We start from the raw sequence: 22,452 nt of genomic DNA, 5'->3' as shown, positions 1-22,452 counted from the left end.
GAGGACACTTACCTGTCCAGGGATCACCGCGATGTCGGCACGGCGGCCGTTTTCCCAACCAGCTCTCAGGTGCTGCCGTCGACATTTGTGGTAAGGGAAACCGGCAGTGAAGCCTTTCACAGCCAGTTCCCTGCTGTGCTGCACTTTCTAACTGGCCTGGCGGTGGAGGAAAGAGGAGGGGACCGAACTTCCAGGGGACCTTGCCGCATCTTGCCGCAGCCAGGTCTCCCGGAAGTGGGGAGGGATACCTGTCAAAAACAGGTAACCCCCCCCACCCCCGAAAGGTGCCAAACGTGGCACTGGAGGGGGGAGGGGAGGAAGCAAACAAGCAGAACTCCGCTTTAAGTCGCAAATATTTGAAGGCCTTCCATTGAAATATATGGACTGCGACTTGTCATGCAACTTTATGTGTCCAACGTCACATGACAATATTGGGTTGTGCTCTGCTACAAATCGCTGTCCTTCAGAATAGTGATTGCAATTTGCTGCAACCTTTCAATTTTGCAAGCCCAAACGCTGATAAATGTCGATCACTGAGCATTAGAGTGACAGATGCCTTTAAAAATGTTACTGTTAGCAATCCCATAAAAAATCTAAGTGACAAATTGCTCGAATAAAATCAGCCGAAATAAAGAAGCTGCTGTGTCATCACCCTAAATAATAAAGCAGATTAAACTGTCATTTAGGGTGTTCACACCAGCCTCTGCGCTACAATGCCGTGTCTGGTGTGCAGTGCGATGCGCAGTGCGATGTGCGGTGCGCAGTGCGGTGCGTCAGGATAACTGCAGTGCTGATGCACCTATCACGCTTTTCTTTTTAACAAACTTTATTGAAATATTATATAGTATTTAATAAAGTTCTGTTTGCCACCTTGCAAAAAAAAAAAAAAAAGCAATCGCTGCCGTACTTTTTCCAGCGCACGCTACTGCAATGGCGTGAACTGGCTATATGGGAGAAGAGGAATTTTGTCTTTTCTCGCAGTGGGACTGCGCTGGAATAGCCGCCCAACGCATTTTGTGCAAGCAAGCTAGGGACCGATTATCGGTGGCCGATATTCACTTTATTAGTAATATCGGTCAAAAAACTGACCGATTTTACCAATATTGCTTCAAGGGGTTTTACCGGGGTGATGCATGCAGCATAGAGCGGACGATCATATTTATTGGAATAACAATTGATGTGTCTCAGCAGCTGGTCGGCTGTTATTACAAGCAGTGGGAGGAGACGCTCCCCCCTCCCGCAACCTTCCGCCGCTAATCCGAGCTATCCCATCTTGACCAACCAGCCGGCACATCCATCGGCTGCCCGAAGATTCGAACAGAGCCAATGTTTCGTTCGGGTCTCAGATCTAGTAATCCGAAAGCGGTATCATGACATCACTTCCTGGATTACTGGCATCTTAAAGGCACCCGTTTTAAAATATAAAGTATTCAAAAACGCCAATCTTGATGTTTTGAATACTTTGAAGTGCAGAGGAGGGGTTTGGGGTCTTATAGACCCAGATTTCTCCATAAAGAGGACCTGTCACTGCCTATTACTGTCACAAGGGATGTTTACATGCCTTGTAACTAGGGTTGCACCAATACTAGTATCGGTGCCGATGCCGAGTATTTGCACAAATATTGGTACTCGTGCAAATGCACCGATACGTGAAACCGATACTTTCAGGCTCGGTTCTTTGAGCTGTCAGTGGGTCTCCCCCGTGTTAAAGCGGGACTGTACTGGGGAAAAAAATATTAAAAGCCAGCAACTATAAATACTACAGCTGCTGACTTTTAATAAATGGACACTCACCTGTCCCGGGGTCCAGCGATGCCGGCAGCCGAGGCCGATCGATCGCTCGGCTCTCGGCTGCTGCCGCCACCATTCTAGGTGAGGGAATCAGGAAGTTTAGCGAATCGGCTTCACTTCCCGGTTCCCTACTGCGCATGCGCGAGTCGCGCAGAGCAATAGGAATTGTCCGCGCTGTCTCTGGGACCCGTGTGTGTCCCAGCAGACAGTGCGGCAGGACAGGAAGAGGCATAGACTCCCACGGGAGTCTATGCCCGGAAGTGGGTGTAAATACCTGTCTTTGACAGGTATCTGCACCCCCCTCCCCCCTGAAAGGTGCCAATTGTGACACCGGAGGGGGGGAGGGTTCCGATCAGCAGAAGTTCCACTTTAGGTTGGAACCCCGCTTTAAAGAATTACGATAACTGGAGCTGTCAAAAAAAAAAAGCAGCCAGCAATGTTTATTAACCACTACAATACAGGGCACTTTCACCCCCTTCCTTCCCAGCCCAATTTTCAGCTTTCAGCGCTCTAGCGCTTTCAGTGACAATTGCGCGGTCATGCTACACTGTACCCAAATGAAATTGTTATCATTTTGTTCGCACAAATAGAGCTTTATTTTGGTGGTATTTATTCACGACTCCGTTTTTTTTTTTTTGCGATATAAGCGCAAAAAAAGCGGAAATTTGGAAAAAAAACAATATTTTCTTTTTTCTATTTGAAAAGAAATCCAATAAAATCAAATTTTGTCATAAATTTAAGCCAAAATGTATTCTGCTACATGTTTTTGGTAAAAAAAAATTCCGTTAAGTGTATAATAATTGGTTTGTGTGATCACGGACATATGTACGCAAATGATCATGTACATATGTGTGCAGGTGATCACGTACATATGTGTGCAGATAATCATTGGGACATGTGATTTTAGTGGGACATATGTGGGGGACATGTTTTTATTATTAGGGACATGTGTTTTTATTATTTGGGGACATGTATGTTTTGGGGACATGTGTGTTTTGGGGACATATGTGGGGACTGTGTTTGTACTGTGTGGTGTGTTGTGTGTTTACACTACACTGATGATCAGTGAGTAAAAAGCTGTAAAAAGCAGCCCATACTCACTGATCATCAGCCGGCTGCAGCGTTCTGCTCTCCTCTCCTCAGCGGTGACTTCCGTGTGAGGAGAGGAGAGCCGATTGCCTAGCAACCGGCTGTTTGTTTACATCACATGACGGCCGTGATTGGACACGGCCGTCATGTGATCAGGAGGGCCAATCACAGAGCCCTCCTGCCGATCTGAGATGTGCCGTGTCCGGGTGACACGAGCACATCGGGATCGCGCCACTGCGCGGGCACGCGCGCGCGCGATCCCGCTACTCCTGAATGACGTTCCTGAACGTCCTATCAGGAGTAGACGGCTCCCACCCGGCCGTATATATGCATTGGCCGGGTGGGAAGTGATTAACAACATTGCACAGCCCTGAAAAATAAACTAAAAATAAACTAAAAAGAAACTAAAATAAAAAGAAACATTGTTTCTATTTGTATCTTTCTGTTTCTTCATCTGCAGATCAAAGGGATGAACAAACGTTCCTCTGTTTAACCCCTTAATAACCCTTAATGTATTCTAATTAGCCTTAATTAACTCCCTATTCTCCTCCATTTAATTATTATTTCCTGATTTTTTTCTTTTGTTCACGTCTATTTTATAAACGATAACCAATTAAAACTTTTTTTTTGTTTGCTTTGTTAGTGAATATTTTTACACATATATTAACATATATTTACACATTTCACATTGAAAAAGCACTACATTTAAAAAAAAAATTATTTAATTTGTAAATAACTTTTCAATGCTTTGTACCATTGCTGACAGCTGAAGTTAAAACAAAATGGTTGCTGTAGGTATTGGTAATTGGTATCGGCAAGTACTATAAAAAAAAAAAAGTATAGGTGCATCCCTACTTGTGACAGCAATAACAATGATAAAAAGCAAAAAAAAAAGTAAAATGAGTGTAAATTTTTCTTTTTTTAAATGTACAAAATATCAGCTATTAAGAGGTGTCTGAAATGTCGCTATTGTATCAGCACCGAAAAGAACTATATCGGTCGATCCCTAAAACAAGCCCTTAGGGCCAGTTCACACCACAAGCAGTGCTTTTTTTTCTGCATCAAAAATGTATGGAAAGTTGGGTATAGAGCTGATTCACACCACAAAAATGCACTCCAGATCTGTTCCAGATGCATTTCTGCATGTGTGTATTTAGTGTTTTTTTGACGCATTCCGGTGCGTTTGTGATGCATTTCCGGATGCATTCCAGATGCTTTTCTTCTTCTTTTTTTCCTGTTTATTTTTCACTGTACTGTGTTCCAGTGCATTCCAGTGCATTTTTTATGTGTTCCAGTGCATTCCGGTGCATTTTTGATGCGTTTTACTGCATTGCAGTACAGTCCAGTGCAGAAGAAATGCAGCACGTTCTACTTTTTTTTTTCTGGAACTGGAAAGCCCTGGAACTGACTGCACTTATGTGAACTACGTAATTGGAACCCATATAACCTATTTTCCATGCGGTTTTTGATGCAGAAAAAAAATGCACTGGACTGCATGTGGTGTGAACTGGCCCATATGGTTTCCAATGTCATAGTTCACGCCAGTGCGGTCAGTTTGCACTGTACTGGAGTGCAGTAACACACATAGAAAAAGCAGCGGAATGCACTGGAACGCATCAAACACGCACCGGACCCAGTGAAAAAAAATTAAGAAAAATACAGAAAAAAAGATGAGATAAAGCACCTGGCATATGCACGCAGAAACGGATCTGGAATGCGTTTCGTGGTGTGGACCAGTCCTTAAAGTGGAACTAAAGGCTTTTCATCTTTACAGCAAAGGAAGCCGCCATTATAGCCACTATAATCTATTTGATCTGCCATAGTGCTGCACATGTGATCAGTTATGGCACCTGACATTTAATGGCTTGACAAAGAACACAAGCAACTGTGACAGCTAGCATTTATTGCATGCTTTTAATGGAAGGGCTCATTCACACTATATTGGATTATTTCAGGTACTTATATAGCAGCACCATCAATATGTGCAGCATTTTGCATATATCTATGTTATACATTCACATATCAGTCCCTGTACTCAAGGAGCTTACAATCTAAGGTCCCGAACTCACATTCATACTTCTACATAGTAGGGTTGGTTTACCTACAAGCATGTCTCTGGAGTGTGGGAGGAAAACAGAGTACCCAGAGGAAGCCCACGCAGCCACAGGAAGAGCGTGGAACCTCCGGCAGGTAATGCCGTGGTTGAGATCTGAACCAACAACTCTAGTGCTGCTAAGCTGAATTACTAACCACTAAACCCCTGTGCTGCCTGTGTGCTGGCTTTCCACACTTGAGAAACACAGGTCCCAATTAAAGCACATAGAAAACAATTGCTGACTGCTGCACACCGATGTACGTCCTTACTTTGCTAACTGCCATAATCCCGGTATCCCCTTGTTTGGCCGGCGGTCCGGTACAAGATATAGTGGTCTCTGCAGCGGATTTACCGCAAGATCGCTTTTATCTATTTATCCCCCTCCCGCCATGATCCGGTGCCCTCCGCTGCCTACCGGAGCCGTCGGCAGCAGCGGAGACGATGGCGTCTGTTCTCCTGGGCTGACATGGAGACGAGTGAGGGGAAGATGCCCTCGCCCGTCTCCATGACATTGCACGTTATGATGTCGCTTCCACCCATAGCTCTTAAAGGGGCATTTTATTTTTTACATTTTTTTAAATGACAATTTTTTTTTATTTTATTGCATTTTAGTGTAAATATGAGATATGAGGTCTTTTTGACCCCAAATCTCATATTTAAGAGGTCCTGTCATGCTTTTTTTCTATTACAAGGGATGTTTATATTCCTTGTAATAGGAATAAAAGTGACAAATTGTATTATTATTTTTTTTAAACAGTGTAAAAATAAAAAGTAAAAGGTAAAATAAATAAGAAAAAAATGTTTTTATAAACGCGCCCCGTCCCGCCTAGCTCACATGCAGAAGTGACCGCATACGTGAGTAGCGCCCACATATGAAAACGGTGTTCAAACCACACATGTGAGATATCCCCGCGATCGGTAGAGCGAGAGCAATCATTCTAGCCCTAGACCTCCTCTGTAACGCAAAACATGCAACCTGTAGAATTTTTTAAATGTCGCCTATGGAGATTTTTAAGGGTAAAAGTTAGTCGCCATTCCACGAGCGGGCACAATTTTGAAGCAAGACATGTTGGGTATCAATTTACCCGGCGTAACATCTTTCACAATATAAAAAAAATTGGGCTTTACTGTTGTCTTATTTTTTTAATGCAAAAAAGTTTTTTGTTTTTTTAAAGTGCGTTTGTAAGACCGCTGTGCAAATATGGTGTGACAGAAAGTATTGCAACAACCGCCATTTTATTCTCTAGGATGTTAGAAAAAAAATGTTTAATGTTTGGGGGTTCTAAATAATTTTCTAGCAAAAAGGGGGGTCGGTTTTAAAGTGGTTATCGCCGTGTGATATGCAGAGGGGGGCAGTACACAAAAAATGTTCTGCAATGCACTTGTCACTGCACAGCACGCTACAACATATTGCCCCTAAATTCATGAAGATTTTTTTTATTATTATTTTTTTTTTTTATTGGAAATGTTTTATAGCAGAAAGTAATTTAAAAAAATAATAATTTTTTTGTTTATAGCGCAAAAAAAAAACAGGTGATAAAATACCACCAAAAGAAAAGCTCTATTTGTGTGAAAAAAAAAATGATATAAATGTTTGTGTACAGTGTCGCATGACTGCGCAATTACCGGTTAAAGCAACGCAGTGCTAAATAGCAAAAAATGGCCTGGTCATGAAGGGGGGTAAAACCTTCCAGAGGTTAAGTGGTTAATAAGAAGCCTTGCTGTTCACAATGTTTCACTTTTTACCTCTAGTTACACTTTCAAGTAGAACTATAGGAATTTTTTTTTTTTTGCATTTTGGATAGAGTAATGGAGGGTTATAACCCCTGTCGGTGTTTTTTCTGCCATCTGTGTCCCATTGGGGAGGTTAGGCTTCCTGTCCCAAAGCCAAAACAGGAAGTGAGAGGAGAATCCTTCAGGGCCACTTCACACCATAGAGACGCACTCCAGATCCGTTCCAGGTGCGTTTCTGCATTGTTCGTTTTTAACGTGTTTTTGATGCGTTTCCAGATGCATTCCAGGCGCTTTTTTCTTCTTTTTTTCACAATGCTAGTGACCAGTGTGTTCTTGATGCGTTCTCATGCATTTTTGATGCGGTTTACTGCGTTCCAGTGCAGGAATTTTTTTTTTCCCTGGAACTAGAAAGCCCCGGAACTGACTCCACTGGTGTGAACTGCGCCATTGGCACCCAAAGAACCCACTTTCCATGCGTTTTTGATGCAGAACAAAAATGCAATGGACTGCATGTGGTGTGAACTTGTCCTAAAAAGCATCAAAAACGCAGTGGAATGCACCTACATCCGTTTTTTTTCTTGCATCAAAAACACATAGAAAGTAGGTCATATGTTTTCAATGGCACAGTTCACACCAGTGCTTGCAGTTCCAGTGCGTTCCTCAGGGCCAGTTCACACCATAGAGACGCAGTCCGGATGCGATCCAGATGCTTTTCTGCATGTGCGTTTTTGACACTTTTTTGATGCGTTCCAATGCGTTTTTATCTCTACAGCGGATCACCTGTGTCCTTTTAGCTACCACTTCACTATTATAACTGTGGACTCCTATCACATTAAGGCTCGGTTCACTCTGCCGCAACTTGTCATGCGGCTTGAGCGTTCAAAGCCGTTTGACAATTCCCCTCCATTTACTGCAATGGAACCGTTCTAATCAGTGCGGCTCAAGTCACAGTGACTTGGTAAAAGGTTCTTGCACTACTTTGGGGCAACTTCATCACCACTTGCATCTATTTTTGATGCGTTTCTAATGCGTTACTATTGTCTATGGAACCAAAAAAAGGCAATTTGCAGGGGGAAAAAAAGCCCCTGACCCTTTCCAAAAAATGCATCGGTGGAAAGCGCAGAGATGTGAATGTGACCCATAGGAAATCATGTTACATGGACTGTAGTGCGTTTCTGCATTTTATTGGAACACAATTTTTTTTGCTTGCAGCAGAAACGCACCAAAAATGCAGGGACTGTTTTTTTTGTTTATCCGTTTCCACTGTGTTTTTTGCTGTTTTTACCCTTCATGACAGACAGCTCTCAAAAATGCATAGCATTTTTTTTTTAAATAATAAAAAATAAGGCCTGGTTCACACCTATGCTGATTGCAGTCGATGCGTTTTTGCTGGTGCATTTTTTGTGTTTTTCTACATCCATTTTTTTACACGTTTGTAATGTATTTTTGATGTGTTTTGTGTTTTTTTGGAAGTGCCATTTGGGACAGACCAGAAAAAACACCAGAAATGCATCAAAAAGCGCATTTTTGCTGTGTTTCTGCTGCATTTCCATTGAAGTCTACAGAACCAAAAATGCAACCGGCTGCAGGATAGAAAAGCCCCCAACCCGAAAACGTCCATCAACCTATCCAAAAAAGTCCATCAACCTATCCAAAAAAGGTGGTGCGTTTCTGCAAAATTGAAAATGCGTGTGAAAAAAAAAAAAAACACAAAACGCACTGGGAAAATGCAATCCAGTTCAGGAGAGGAGCTTTTGAGCACAAAAAAAAGTAGGGCCAGTTCACATCACATGCAGTCCAGTGCATTTTTTTCTGCATCAAAAACGCATAGAAAGTAGGTTATATGGTTTTTAATGGCGTAGTTCACACCAGTGCTTGCAGTTCCAGGGCGTTCCAGTTCCAGAAAAAAAAGTAGAACATGCTGCATTTTTCCTGCACTGGAATGCTGTAAAAAGCATCAAAAACGCACTGGAATGCACATGTCCTTATTTAAGTTTAAGAAAAAGAGGGGAAAAATGCACAGGACTGCATCAAAAACGCACTGGAACGCATCAAAAAAGCGTCAAAAATGTGCATGCAGCAAAGCATCTGGAACACATTCGGACTGCGTTTCTATAGTGTGACCCAGCCCTTAAGGTTAAGGAAAAAGGGGGGATGCACTGGAACGTGCCAAAAACGTTCATGCAGAAATCGCTTAAGGGTCCGTTCACACCATAGAAACGCAGTCTGGATGCCTCCAGATGCTTTTTTGCATGCGCATATTAGATGCATTTTTGATGCAGTCCAGTGCAATTCCCCTCCCCTCTTTTTTCCCCCTTAACCTTAAATAAGAACATGGGTTTTCCAGTGCGTTTTTGGTGCGTTTAGGTGCTTTCCCATGAATTTTTTATGCTTTTTACAGCGTTCCAGTACAGTCCAGTGCAGGAAAAATGCAGCATGTTCTACTTTTTCTTTTCTGGAACTGCAAGCACTGGTGTGAACTATGCCAGTTCACACCACATGCAGTCCAGTGCATTTTTTTCTGCATCAAAAACGCATGGAAAGTAGGTTATACGGTTGCCAATGACTTAGTACTGGACTGTATTGGAACGCAGTAAAATGCATCAAAAACGCCCTGAAACGCACTGGAACACATCAAAACACGGTAAGGGCCAGTTCACACCATAGAAACGCAGTCCGTATGCGTTCCAGGTTCTTTTCTGCATGCGCATTTTTGATGCGTTCTGGTGCATTTTTGATGCGTTTTTGATGCAGTGCAGTGCATTCCCCCCCTCTTTTTTCTTAAACTTAAATAAGAATAAATGTGTTGCAGTGCGTTTTTGGTGCATTCTGGTGTGTTTCTGTGCATTTTTTATGTGCTTTACAGTGTTCCAGTACAGTTCAGTACAGTCCAATGCAGGAAAAATGCAGCATCTTTTTTTTCTGGAACTTGAACGCACTGGAACTGCAAGCACTGGTGTGAACTACGCCATTGAAAACCATATAAACTACTCTCCATGCGTTTTTCATGCAAAAAAATAATGCACTGGACTGCATGTGGTGTGAATTGGCCCTTGGTGCATGTAGGTGCGTTCCAGTGCATTTTTGATGCTTTTTAGGGCCAGTCCACCACATGCAGTCCAGTGCATTTTTGTTCTGCATCAAAAATGCATGGAAAGTAGGTTATATGGTTGTCAATGGCATAGTTCACACCAGTGCACTCAGTTCCAGGGATTTTCAGTTCCTGCATTTTTCCTGCACTGGACTGTACTGGAACACAGTAAAATGCATCAAAAACGCCCTGAAATGCAGTAAAATGCATTGAAACGCACTGGAACACATCCAAAACGCATTAGCAATGCACTGGACCCTAGTATGGTGAAAAAAAAAGGGAAAAAATCACCTAGAATGCATCCGGAAACGTATCAAAATTGCACCAAAAAACGCACCGGAATGTACCAAAAACGCAGTAAAAACGTGCATGCGGAATGCATATGGATCTGGAGTGCATTTCTGTGGTGTTACAGAGCAGGAAAAATTCAGCACGTCCTTTTCCTTTTCTGAAACTGCAAGCACCAGTGTGAACGACGCCATTGAAAACCATCTAACCTACTTTCCATGCGTTTTTGATGCAGAACCCCCCGGAGTGAACTGGCCCTGAATGCGCATACACGCATATGAGCGCGCGTCTGCACGTTAACACTTTGTAATGGGCCAGAATAAATGTACATTGCGGGCCTACAGCATGCATTAAAACGCCAGACGCGCGGGATCACATAAACGCACACTTGTGCGACTTTTTTTTACGGCTGCTAAAACCTCCCCCCCCCAGGAGGAAAGGCATCATAGAGAATACAGGTTAATGACCTAATAATATCCGCCAAAAGGGAGTCGGCGCGGCGATCCTGCAGCGCTGGCTGCATTTTTCACTCGTCTGCATTTTTTTTTTTTGTAGTAAAGTTGTAGGTGAATTCCTAGGCGGAACTATATATATATATATAGAGAGAGAGAGAGAGAGAGAGAGAGAGAGAGAGAGAGAGAGAGAGAGAGAGAGAGAGAGGAGGGGGTGGGGCTGTATACACACACACATATATATATATATATATATACATACACAGAGAGAGAAAGAGGGAGATGGCAGGGCGGGGCGGGGGCGGGGCTGTGTCTAGTATAGTATCCTTTTTCTTCTTCTGTCTCCAGCCCACAGTCAGAGAACTAGAACTAGAGAGGGCGTGGCCGGCCTGTGTCACACTCACCCTGATTGGTCAGGCCCCTTGCCGTGTGTTATGAGTTGAGTGGAGGGTGACAGCACTCAGCTCTCTGTCCCCCTTTCTATTCCTACTGCCAAAACTTCAAGGAACTCTCCCCCCCCAAACCAGAGGAGCACCCCTTCCCTGAGATGTGTAGGGTGAGTGCTGGGGTGAGAGGTGGGGGAGGGGCTGGGGGGGTCCCCTCTACAGACTTGATGAAACTCCATGCTTCTCTTGCATCAGACACATGAGCTTGAAGTTCAGGGGCCCCTCCCCCATGACATGTAGGAGGGGGAGGGGGGAGCTGATTGGAAGTGGGGTCTTTGGGATATAAAGAGGAGCCTCTTATTGTTCTGAGCACCATGTGTCTGGTCCCCTTCTGCTGACATCCCTGCAGCAGGCTCAGTAATCCTGGCTGAGGATGAACTAAAAGTCCCAGCAGGACAGGGACACACAGCGATCGTTTGCCTGAATCCCCAACAGCTGGAACGGCCAAGCTCGGGAGTTTCCATTCGTATTATACATACATGTCATAGTGGCCACGTGCCATTTGATTCTATTCTCCAATCCATGTGTAATTTGATTAAACAGGATCGAACCGTCATACGATCGAATGGGCGTATTTAAATATTCGTGATTCCGCCACAAAAAAAACTCACAAAGAAATGTATTTTCAAGCACGCTTTATTTTATTCATAGGGGATTTAGTGCGTTCGCTTTTAAAATCGAATAGGCAGGATCCCTTTCCGATCGATGTTAGATTCAATCAAGCTGAGTTAATCAGGCCAAGGCGGGAAACGATCAATCGTTTTTTTTTCTTGTGAATTTTATTGAATTTTGCTCAGATTATGAGATTGTATGGGGAGAACAGAGATACGATCGATATGATATATTGACATGTCCAACAAATGGGTTTTTGATCATTGTTTTGTTTGTTCCTATCTAGAGAGATTGGTCAGAAAAGAAATTGATCGTTTTATTGAAGCATGTACTGTATGGTCACTATTAAGTTATCTAATGTAAAGGGAACGTTCGTTCAATTTTATGGTCGTTAGAGGGGCCAGATCAACATTCGTGTGTTGTGTTTTTTTTTTTTTTGACTGCAGTAATAAGAAAAATCAAACGAACCAGATCAAAAATATTTTCCTATCGGCAATTGAAAAATAAATCGATCATTTATTGAAACGTGTATGGCCACCATTAGATTGGCAATCCAATGCAAAGGGACCGTTCGTTCAATTTTCTAATAGTTATTGGAGACAGATCAACATTAGTTTTTGACTACAAAATTCAAATGGAAATGTTTTTGTTTTGTTTTTTTCTATCAGGGAAGATCAATTGGAAAAGAAATGTATCATATATTATATATTGAAACATATGTGGCCACCAATAACCTAGCAATCTAACACCAATGTCGTTCTGTTCGTTCAATTTTATGGTGGTTAGAGGGGCCAGATTGACATTCGTGTTTTTGTCTGTTTTTTTTTTTTTGTCTGCAGTAGTAAGAAAATTCAAAGGAACGAGCTCAAAAATATTGGAAAATAAATCGATCATTTATTGAAACGTAAAGGGGGGGGGGGGGAAATGTACCTACTTACATTTATTGAAAAACGTGTATGGCCACCATTAGACTAGCAATCCAATGCAAAGGGAACGTTCGTTCAATTTTCCGGTGGTTAGTCTGGACAGATCAACCTTCATTTTTTGACTGCAATAACAGGAAAATTCAAAGGAAAAAGATGAAAATGTTTTTCCTATGGCTATTGGGGGGGGGAAACATTTTTATAATTTTATTGAAACGTGTGTAGCCACCATTAGACTAGCAATCCAATACAAAGGCAACGTTCGTTTAATTTTCTGGTGGTTAGTGGGGTCAGATCGCGATTGATTTTTTACTACAGTAAAGAGAAAATTCGAAGGAACAAGCTGAATATTTTTTTATTTTTTTTCCCATTGGGGGCTCTTGACTGTAAAAGAAATCGATCATTTATTGAAACTTGTGTGGACACCATTGGACTAGCAATCCAATGCAAAGGGAATGTTCGTTGAATTTTCTGGTGGTTAGTGGGGTCAGATCGACATTCGTTTTTGACTGAGATAATGAAAAAATTTGAAGGAACGAACTAAACATTTTTTCCTATCAGGAGAGATCGATTGGAAAATAAATTGATCATTTATTGAAACATGTGGCCAGCAATAGGCTAGAAATCTAATACAAAGAGAACATTCGTTCAATTTTCTGGTGGTTAGTGGGGTCAGATCGACATTCGCTTTTCACTGCAGTATAACAAGAAACTTCTAAGGAAATGGAATTTTTTATTTTTATTTTTCCTATCGCCAATTGGAAAATAAACTGATCATTTATTGAAACGTGTGTGTGTGTGTGTGTGGCCACCATTAGCCCTTGTACACACGGTCGGAGATTCCGTCGGAATGTGTCCGATCGGAGCGTTTTGTCAGATATTCCGACTGTGTGTGGTATGCATCGGACTGTTTCCGTCGGAATATCCGTCGGACCAACTTTTCCAACTTGCGTAAATATTTTCTGACAAAATGCTCCGATCGGACATACTCCGATCATGTGTAGAGAATTCCGATCGGACAAAGTTCCACACATGCTCAGATCAAATTCCTACACCAAAGCTATTGGCTACTAGCCTGAACATAGTCCCGTCGTAACGAAATAACGTCATCACGTCGGATTTTCCGACAACTTTGTCCGACCGTGTGTATACAACAGTTTCAGACAAAATCCGACTGTGTGTACAAGGGCTAAGACTAGCAATCCAATAGAAAGGCAATGTTCTTTCAATTTTATGGTGGTTAGTGGGGTCAGATCGACATTTGGTTAAATCTGAAGAAACAAGCTGAAAAATTATTTTATTTTTTCCCATTAGGAGATCTCGAATGCAAAAGAAATTGATCATTTATTGAAACGTGTGTGGCCACCATTAGATTAGCAATCTAACACTAAGGGAACGTTCGACTTTCTAATGGCTAGTGGGGACAGATCAACGTTCGTATTTGACACGAGTAACCGGAAAATTCAAAGCAAAAAAGATGGGAATTTTTTTTATTACATTTTTTTCCTATTGGGAGTGATTGATTGGAACAGAAATTGATAATTATTTGAAGCATGTGTGGCCACCATTAAGCTAGCAATCTAAGATAAAGGGAACATTCATTCGATTTTCTAATGGTTACTGAGGTCAGAGCGACGTTCGTTTTTTGACTGCAGAAACTAGAAAGATCTGAAGAACAAGATGGGCAATTTTTCTCAAATGAACAAACTTCCAACTGTAATGTGGCTTTAGTTGGGGGGGGGGGGGGGGGAGTACATATTGTAATGAGACTTCCAAATCCACACTTTCTGTGTGTGTGTTCTATCGATCGATAGGGTAGTCCGTCAGAGATCGATTTATTCCTTTCAGGTGCAGTGGTGGCTAGTGCTCCCCTTCTTTTTCTTTTTTTTTGGGGGAGGGGGGTGGCAAACAAACCCCCGCCCGGCCCGCACTTACCCCATCAAGGTCTCAGCTATTCTTCCCATCCAATATTGTCTTAAGACCTGCTTCCTGTCCTGATTGGCTGGGACGAGAAGCAGGAAGACCATAGGCAATGTTGATTTGCTAATATCACAAGTGGGTGGGCTCGGAGGGCGCAGTGCTCTGCGCCCTGATCCCAACCTTTTTGAAGCCAATTGGAGCCTCAGGCTCTAATCATGTGCTTCAAAAAAAAGAAACCACTCCTAGAAACCTATGATTCTGGTGTTTTTTTTTTTATTTTTATTTTTTTCTTGCAATATCGATTCAGTTTAATGGAAGAAGTTGGAAAGTTTTTCTTGAACGAACAAAATTCCGGTTGTGAATGTGGTTTTAGTTCAGGAAATGGTACAAATTTGTAATGAAATGTCCAAATCTACTTCCCTGTGTGTTTTCATATCGATCGATTTGGGTTGTTGACTGATGGGGGGGGGGGGGGGAATCGATCATTTATTGAAGTATGTATGGCCACCATGAGGCTAACAATCTCACACAAAGGGGCTGATTAGTGAAGGAATAGAAGCTGTTGACTTAGAAAGTGAATGTTGTTGTTAATCATAATAATATTTATTGTTGTTTTTGTTGTTATACAGGAATTAGATAGCATGCTCGCTGAGCTTATAAATAAAGCTGTGTTCAGTTAAAATACCCAATCCTGTGCTAGGAAAATAAATTGGATCTCTTTCTGTGCCATAATTGGCTGAAACAGCGAAGGCGTCTTTATGCCATTTACCTAGTGAAGACGGCAGAGCGATCGTTCTCTATGGCAGTGTACAAGGAGCTGTCTTTTCTATACAATGCAGATGGATTGATTGATGGACTCAAGCTTTTCAGTTCACAACTAATGCCCCGATCAGAAAATACATGTACAAAAAATATCGCTTTCGTATCGATCGTACGATAATCGGATCGTTAGTACAGAGCTTTCGAGAGCCGATCATGACAGTTCATCCGCTATCATTCTATTGGACATGCACATAAAAAAAATGTTGTATGATTTTCATTTAATGAGTACAGCTATAGTTCGAAAATGCAATACGAATGCATTACAACACATGACATCACTTCCGAGAAAAAAAAAAAAATCAAATTTTATATATATATATATATATAATATAAAATTTAGATTTTTTTTTTTTTTTTTTTTTTTTTTTTTTATGGGAATTTTCTTGACTTTAGTAAACTCATCAGATTCGATCTGAGATTAGCATGCAATAAAAAAAAAAAATCTCATCGTGTGTACCGGACATTAAGCTGGCCATACATTATACAATTTTCTTGTTCAATTTCCTTTAGATTTACCCTCAACTATGTAGTACATGGACCTGCCTGATTGCATACAAATTGAAAGTGTTTAGGTGTGACCTCCTATTATTTATATGGTTTTGGTAAATGTAAAAGAAAATTGTATAATGTATGGCCAAGCTTAGATCTGGACGGGATCAGCAACTTGCAGAGAGTTTCATACCTTTCCCTTTTATTTGACTAGCTAATGGTGGCCGCTCACGCTTCCATATTTATTATTATTATTATTTTATTATATATATATTTTTTTTTTTTTCTGATTAATGTGTGGTCCAATCAAAAATCTTAAATCAACAAACCATTAAATAGCCATAACTTCCTTGCTGATTGATTTTTAAACTTTAGATTTGGATTCGATTAAAAACTAGACTGATCGGCCAGGGCGGAAAAATTATCGATCATTTTCATCAAATGGCAACAGTGAGATACTTTGTTCATAAATATGATTGTATTTCAGATTGAGATTGTGTGGTGGAAACAGAGAAACTATCGATAACTTGGTAAATGACCATATCTTGGTTATCGGCACAATTCACTCCCCACATACATGACTTATCGATTGAATGGCTTGTTGACTATAAATTGGTTATTACCATTAGAGGTTAGTAGGAAAATAAATTGATCATTTAGGAAGGCGCCCATAGACGTTCAGCAAGGACTGACCACGATTCGAACCATGTCAGGCTGATTGTACCCAAGATGATCGATTAACTGGGTACAACCAGCCTGTCGGATTTTACATGTGATTATTGCAGCGGCTGTTATAGCTCTGCGGGAACGATTTCCCCCCCATCAGCACTGACTAGTTACAGGAAAGAAAATTGGTCCATCTATGGTGTCAAACGTTATAATCTGACCATACAATCAACTTTAAATTTAACAAAACAATATAATTTGAGGACCTGCCTTAACCAATCACTCTGTATCCAGGCAGACCCGTGTACTACATGCTTGTTGGTAAATCGAAAGGCGATTGTACAGATTGTTCAGATTGTAATGTGTATGGTGAGCTGCCGATTGCTGAGAACACACAGCAGGTAGCGCTGATATCATTTCTTCCTCTTGTTTATCAAGCAGATATGATGGGACGTGCTGGGAGATGTAGTCCTGCAGTGAGCGCACCGCCCCATTATGATGGGACTTGGTGGGAGATGTAGTCCTGCAGTGAGCGCTCAGCCCTGTATGATGGGGCATGCTGGGAGATGTAGTCCTGTATGATGGGACATGCTGGGAGATGTAGTCCTTCAGTGAGAGCACAGCCCTGTATGATGGGGCATGCTGGGAGATGTAGTCCTGCAGTGAGCGCACAGCCCCTGTATGATGGGACATGCTGGGAGATGTAGTCCTTCAGTGAGCGCACAGCCCCTGTATGATGGGGCATGCTGGGAGATGTAGTCCTGCCGTGAGTGCTCAGCCCTGTATGATGGGGCATGCTGGGAGATGTAGTCCTGCAATGAACGCACAGCCCTGTATTATGGGGCATGCTGGGAGAGGTAGTCCTGCAGTGAGTGCACAGCCCTGTATGATGGGGCATGCTGGGAGAGGTAGTCCTTCAGTGAGCGCACAGCCCTGTATGATGGGGCATGCTGGGAGATGTAGTCCTGTATGATGGGACATGCTGGGAGATGTAGTCCTTCAGTGAGCGCACAGCCCCTGTCTGATGGGACATGCTGAGAGATGGTGTGTTTAGGAGATATTCCCCTCGCAATCCCCCTCGCAATGCGCCACTGACTGCAGTGGCATATGCGCACAGGGGATTCTCGGCTGAAAGACCAGCAGTCGCAGGACAGAAATCTCCCGCGCGGGGGCGTGGCCTGAAGCTGCATGGCGTAGGACGCTTCTAGTGTGAGCTCCGGCTGCCTGTTATCCTACTATTATCCTGGAGGACCGATTCTGATTTCCCTGGGGGCGATTTGGACTACTTACCTTCGGTGCATACCCCGGTGGCATGTCACCGACCAAGAGGGCCCAGAGCGCGATCGCGAAGCTCGGGAAATTCCGGGCGGATGGTCCGGACCTCGTGGAGGAAGATGGCGCCGCATCAGGCCCGGGCGAGGACGCCGCGCCATCGGGTGACACCGCGCGGATCCTGGAGGCTGTTACGCTCTGCCGCACGACTCTTACCTCCAGAATTGAGGAGGTGAAGGTGGACATCTCCCTTATCCGCCAGGACCTACATAAGCTGCGGGAACGAGTCAGCGAAACGGAACGCAGGATTGGGCAGGTGGAAGATGACATCCCCCCCCTCCAAGTTACCACGGAACGGCTGCAGCATCAACTTCAGGTTGTACTGAGCAAGCAAGATGATATCGAGAATAGGCTGCGCCGGTGTAACCTCCGTTTTGTGGGGTTGCCGGAGAGGGCTGAAGGAGCGGATCCTCCTGGGTTTCTGGAACGCCTGCTTATTGCCACATTTGGGAGGGAGGCCTTCTCTACTACTTTCGCGGTGGAGCGAGCGCACCGCTTGGCATCCAAACCCCCGCCGGCAGGAGCCCCCCCCCGCACATTCATTGCGAAGATGCTTAACTACCGCGACCGGGATGCTGTCTTGCGCCTTACCCGGGAGAAAGGCAATATCCCCTTTGAAAACCAGCGCATTGCAGTGTTTCCGGACTTCTCCTCCGAGGTGCAGCGGCGGAGGGCACAGTTTTCAGAGGTGAAGCGCCGGCTCCGAGCCCGACATTTGGTATATGCCATGCTGTTCCCTGCTAAATTACGGATCATCCGGGATGGAAAAGCGCATTTTTTTGAAGATCCCAATGCGGTGCTCTCTTGGCTGGAACAGGCCCCTGCAGCTGTCCCAGAGTGAACTGCTGCCCCCGAAGGATGTTTGTGCGTCTGCTGCACTATGCCCTTAGGCTGTGGAGGGGGAGACATGTTACTCACCGTGTAAGTTACCCGTGACTGCTGCCCCCCTGAGACGGGCCCTTATGACTGCCTTGGGTCCTGATGCCACCTGTCCATATGTGGTTCCGTACTCCATGATACTTACCCTGGCCCTATGTGTAGGGTGGCAGCGGGGGGTCTTTCTCCTACCTGTTTCCCCCTCCTCCCCCATTATTTTGTTTTTATTTTTATCCTTTATCCTCTTCCCCCCCCCCCCTCTATTTTTGATTTGACTTTTACAATTTTACACATTGAATCGGTCCCCCCCTTTTTCACAACCGTTTCTGACAGCCGGACACTTGCACCCCGTCCTCTGTTGGTGTTGGAGCCGTACGCCATCACCCGGCTGTGCAGCACAGTTAACTTTTGTTCGTCCCTTTTGCCGTTGGCGCACGCACCGGGCCCTCATCTTTATTTGTCATCCGGTGCTTTCCCCGTAAGCCACTGTGGACCGATGCGGGCGTCACGGCATGTTCAAGATGAGTTTCCCTGGCCGGCCTCGGCCCACGCGGAGGTGGAGGGTGGCGTGGAGCACGAGTTGTTTTGTCGGTCCAGAGTTGATAAAGATATTTTTGCACTGTTTAGATTTTATAAGTCTGTTTTTTTTGTTTTTCTATGCACTGTATCTGACTGCTGCTCAAGTGTTATGTGGTTGCTATGTTGTTTTACCTGGTGTGGGAAGGAGATTGAGGTGGGGAGGATATGGTTAGCTCCCTCTGTCCGGGTGCATATCTGGGCCTCGAGGTGGGGGGACCCGCAGATGGGGCTCTGGATCTGTGTGAGTTGCCTGAATGGTGATGGGAACTTTTAAGTTGGTCACCTGGAATGTGAGGGGTTTGGGAACCAGACGGAAACGAGTGGCTGTCCTCTCGTGTGTTAAACAGATGCGGGCGGATATAGTGGTTTTGCTTGAGACTCACATGACGGGGCAGCTACAGCTATCCCTCAAGAGACCGTGGGTGGGCTGGGCATACCATACTTCATACACGAGCAACTCTAGGGGGGTGGCTGTCCTGGTGGCCAAGGGTACTCAGTTTAAACTACACAGCCTGCAATCGGATAGACATGGGAGGTACCTCTTTTTGCATGTCACGGTGGGGGGGCTGGAGTTCCTCCTGCTGGCCTTTTACATACCCCCCCCCTTTCATTTTGGGGTACTTCAGGAGGGGGTCCAATATATGCTGCAACACCCTGTGTTGCCTGCCATATGGGCAGGTGATTTTAATGCGGTGATTGATCCGGCCCTTGATAGAGTTACTCACTCTGCCGGTCACTCGTCCCGTCCATCACTCACTAGATTTGGTAAGTTCCTCTCTGAGCTCGCGTTGACGGACACATGGAGGTATAGGCACCCTACTGATAGGGCGTATTCTTGCTTTTCACCAGCGCACAATGCCATGTCCCGTATAGATATGGTCCTGCTCTCCCCTGCCCTGCTCCCGCATCTGCGGGAGGTGGGTTTCGGAGATAGGGTCCTGTCAGACCACTCGCCCTATTGGGTCCGTATTGGAGTGCCATCTGGCTCCGCTGTTCGCCTGTGGAGGCTGAGCCCATTTTGGCTAACGGTCCTCCCGGATCTGGACGAGATTCAGAGGGAGTGGGAATACTATTTTCATACCAACGTGGGCTCAGTCTCGTTTGGCTCAGTATGGGAGGCCTTTAAATTGCATGCCCGTACGATTTTGTCTGCCCGTATTAACCGGCATAAGGCCTCCTCGCGTATGGTGTTGGGACAGGCGGAGGAGACGCTGCGGGAGCTTGAGGAGGAGTTTGTGGCGAATCCTACGCCCTCGAACTCTGCCAGTTTGCGCCTGCAGTCCAGGCTTACAGCTCAACTTCACTACGAAAAATCGGACAGGTCCATATTCTATAGTAAACAAAAAACCTATGAATATGGGGAGAGAGCGGGGAAGATATTGGCATATCTGGCTCGAATGGACCATAGCCCCCCTGTAGTCGTTCAGTTGACTTCGGCTGCGGGGGAGCTATTGTCTGATCCCGTGGAGGTGACGGGTGCGTTCCGTCGCTTTTACATGGATCTCTATGCCTCGGGAGCTGACGGCTCTCGAGAGCAGTTAGATGCCTTGTTGAATGAGATAGATTTCCCTGTTCTTACGGACTCGCAGGTTGAGCTCCTGGAAGCACCCATTACTGAAGAATGTATTGCGGAGGCCGTGGCGTGCTTGGCGCCGGCTAAGGCTCCGGGCTCCGATGGCCTCCCTCGGGAGTTTTATTCCCAGTTCCAAGAGGTATTGATTCCCAGGCTCCAAGCGCTTTATTCCCATGTGTTTGAGACCGGCTCCCTCCCCCGATCCATGAGTGAGGCCCTGATTATTCTTATCCCGAAGCCCGACAAAGACCCCCTATACCCTGAATCGTATAGACCGATTTCCCTATTGCAATTGGATGTTAAAATATTAGCCAAAGTTCTAGCCCTTAGACTAAACAAAGTAATTCTACATCTTATCCACACAGACCAAACTGGCTTTATGCCTACGAAAAACACGGCGTTTAACCTGCGGAGGCTCTTCATGAATCTACAGGCCCCTCATGACAATGCTGGTGCCCGGGTGGTGGTTAGCCTGGATGCCGCAAAGGCGTTTGATTCTGTGGAGTGGGAGTATTTGTGGGAGTGCCTCCGCAGATTCGGATTCGGCCCTAAATTTGTTCGCTGGATTCAGCTTCTTTATCAGGCCCCTACTGCTCGTATTTTGGTTAACGGACAGATGTCCGACTCCTTCCCGTTATCCCGCGGCACGCGTCAGGGTTGCCCTATATCGCCTATGTTGTATGCGCTGGCTGTGGAGCCTCTGGCTATCGCCATCAGAGCTCACCCTGACATCCGGGGTCTCTGCAGGGGGCGGGTGTCAGAGGTTCTCAGCCTGTACGCTGACGATATGCTGCTGTACCTGGAGGATGCTGGCCCCTCATTGGCGGCAGCATTGGAGTTGATTCAGAGATTCGGCAACTTTTCGGGCTTACGTATAAATTGGTCTAAATCCCAAATCCTCCCCATAGATGTGACTGCCCCCACGTCGGTGCAGGCGGCGCTTCCCCTGGTGCGGACGGACCGGATCAAATACTTGGGAATACAGTGCTCCCGCTCCATTGCAGACTATATCCGTTTGAATATACAGCCACTCTTCCCCATCCTTAAACATAAGACTCAGGTTTGGTCTAGATTGCCGCTTGGGGTTATGGGACGGGTGGGGCTGGTGAAAATGATCCTCCTCCCTAAACTACTATATGTCTTCTGGCATGCTCCAGTATCTGTCCCGGCCCATGTGTTCCGTGATATGGAATCTATTTTAAACTCCTTTATTTGGGGGTCTTCCAGGCGCAAGTTGGCTTGGCAGACTCTCAAATGTCCTGTGCATCTGGGCGGGGTGGCGCTTCCGGACCTGGCGGCTTATTACATGGCTTCCCAACTGTCCCACCTTTTCTATATCAACACTTATGATAGACTTCGTTACTCTACTCTGGTATGTACGCCGGTAACGGACGTGGTGGCGCACCCCTTCCAGATTCTATTTTGTAGCCATCGGGGGCTTTCCCGCTCGGGGTCGGGACAGCTTATGCTTTTGCACCATAGCAGAGTCTGGAGTGGGGCCCAGAAGGCGACTGCGGCTCCCACCCTACATGCCCACACACCTCTCTGGGAGAACCCTTCCCTGCCCGAGATGCTGAGGGTGCCGGATTATAAGCTGTGGATATGCAGAGGGATAGTGTATTTGTCCCAGTTGTACGGGGCTCAGGGCATTAAGACTTTTCAGCAGCTAAAAGA

General features: G+C 44.8%; 1 protein-coding gene across 3 annotated transcripts in view; it reads left to right on the top strand.

Annotated features, from left to right (window-relative positions):
- Positions 1 to 22,452, top strand: part of SLC38A5 (solute carrier family 38 member 5) — a 151,532-nt gene that overhangs the window by 45,040 nt on the left and 84,040 nt on the right. For 2 of the 3 annotated variants that reach the window (XM_077476634.1, XM_077476619.1), the window contains exon 1: positions 10,934 to 11,096. The exons of the other annotated variant lie outside the window; for it this stretch is intronic. The gene's annotated coding sequence lies outside the window, so the exon portion shown is untranslated. Of the gene's footprint in view, positions 1 to 10,933; positions 11,097 to 22,452 lie in introns of those variants that run through there. 3 annotated transcript variants of the gene reach the window in all.

The sequence above is a fragment of the Lithobates pipiens genome, unplaced genomic scaffold (assembly GCF_037356315.1).
Source record: "Lithobates pipiens isolate NorthernLeopardFrog02 unplaced genomic scaffold, aLitPip1_a1.2 Scaffold_1, whole genome shotgun sequence".
Classification (NCBI taxonomy): Eukaryota; Metazoa; Chordata; class Amphibia; order Anura; family Ranidae; genus Lithobates; species Lithobates pipiens.
Note: the sequence above shows the minus strand (reverse complement) of the source record. Positions and strands in the feature narration are given on the sequence as shown.